This window comes from Echinops telfairi, unplaced genomic scaffold (assembly GCF_000313985.2).
Source record: "Echinops telfairi isolate 266 unplaced genomic scaffold, ASM31398v2 ScPeMD7_7457;HRSCAF=8495, whole genome shotgun sequence".
Lineage (NCBI taxonomy): Eukaryota > Metazoa > Chordata > Mammalia > Afrosoricida > Tenrecidae > Echinops > Echinops telfairi.
Window position 1 is genome coordinate 24,637,094 of NW_022111357.1, and position 2,041 is coordinate 24,639,134.

General features: G+C 48.7%; 1 pseudogene; it reads right to left on the reverse strand.

Moving 5' to 3' along the window:
* Positions 1-1,107: 1,107 nt before the first annotated feature.
* Positions 1,108-2,041, reverse strand: part of LOC115872752 — a 17,341-nt pseudogene continuing 16,407 nt past the window's right edge.

Genomic DNA, 2,041 nt, shown 5'->3' on the forward strand with positions numbered 1-2,041 from the left:
AACCGTCTGTCCTTTTGTTTTCTCCTCCAGATTGTTCATCCAGCCTATCTTATTTAGACAGACCTGCGGAGATAATAACATGCACAAAAACAAGACAGAGCAAAGCAAAACAACAAACGAAAAGAAAACAACAGCAACAACAAAAAGCCAATGACAAATGATTTTCTTCTATAGCTTCAAATTGTCTGCACTCAACTCTTTGACTGCTCCATGCCACCCCAGACAACCTTGACATGACCGAGCTACTTTATGTTACCATCTTACCCACAATAAACACTTAAAAATGGGAAAGTTTATCATAAACACACTTCTCTTTATACACTGTCTAAAACAAAAGAAAATTTTAAAAGGTTACTTTCTATTCTCATCTGATTAGCTACAAGTTAATTTTCTGTTAAAGCAAGAAAAATAATTTACCACGGCTTCCTTTTTCACTCAAAATGTTTAATTACTCAACGACAATTCCATTTTCAGCAGTTGAGACAGTTAAAGTTTTTTGTGCCAACCTGGCCGGTAAACACATGTGGGATTAATTGAAGGGCAGAGGGATAAATGGCTCGGTGAGCATCACCTTTCTAGTTCTCCAGTCCCCTATTTTTTGATGGTCGGACGGACCAGGGTGCAGCTGCCTTAGCCAGTTTCCTGCTTCAACTAGCAAGGCTCACGTCCTGCAAGACATCCCTGAGGAGAAGCCACATGGACCTACCCTGATGCAGCGCTGGGTGCTGGAGCAGCTGTGTGGAGACCCCTGCCAGCACTGAGATGCTTACACGCTCAATGATGCAGTTGGCATCATTGTGTGTTTTGTGAGATGGTGGAGGACTTTGTGGATTGGTGTCGGACATATGGGCTAATGGCTGGACTTGGCTCGGGCAGCACTGGGTTGGGATGCTTCTTAATGTACACTTACCCTCTATATAAAACTCTCTCTTACACATATGAGTTTCTGTAGATTTGTTTCTCTAATGTACCCTGACTAACACAGGAGTATAAGTGACAGTGGAAAAGGGGAACAACTGACAAAAGGCAGCTATTAAGTAAACCAAAGATGTTTGTAAAAGGGTCCTTAAAAAACCCCAAACTCCTCAACTGCAACCTTTCGATTTATCAGTAGCTATAAGAACGGAACCTTGATGGTGACTGGTGTCGACTGTAGTAAGGAGCAGGTGGTCTTCTGTTCTGGCCATCATCGTCTTTGTATCTGTGGTACCCACAATCATATCCTCTGTCATAGCACCGCCTCCTTCACCCCGTCACCACCGGGAGTTGGCCTGCCCATGTCGACACCTGTGCAGGTGTAAGTGCTCTCCTGGTCCACTGGCCACACGAGTTCTCCTGCCATCTAGCGCCTTCCACGTGTCCTATCCAGAGCCTCCTTGGAGTCGGCTATTCTTTCAAAATAAGCAAATCCTCGAGCCCGTCCAGTCCGCTGATCATACATCTCAAGCGCACCACTCAGTGGTGCACATCGAGAGGATGCTGCACGAAGATCTCTCCCTGTTGGGTACCAACCGAGGTCCGATACTCCGAGGAGACAGTTGCTGGGATCCGGGTCTGCTCTGCTGCCTGTGTGTCTTCTCAGGTTGGACATGGGAGTGACTTCGACTTCGGCTCTAGTCTGCTGTGTATCATCGACTTCGAAATCCTCTCCTGGATTTTGATCTGACCCAGGGGCATCGGGGTGCTTGGAAACCCCAGTCGGATGAGGAGAGCCTGAGCTGCTGTCTGAGTTTACAGGAACAGGAGTCCCCGCTGGAGAGTTTGACTGAGAGCGCCCCTATCCGCCCTCCAATCGTTCTCCCTCAGGCTGGCCAGGCGTTCTCCAGAATGAACTGCAAGACAAGCCTCGGCTGGAGGGCGGCCGATGGCCAAGCAGCCCGCCCTCCTGCTGGACTGGACTGTGGGGAGGAGAAAGCGTCAGCCGCTCCCACCGCTCTGCTCCCATGGGTCCCAAGCTCCTGGGAGATGGCGCCGCCCTACATCTTTATAGGAGATGAAGCCTCGTGTTTCTCCTGAGGAGTGGCTAGTGGATTTGAACTGC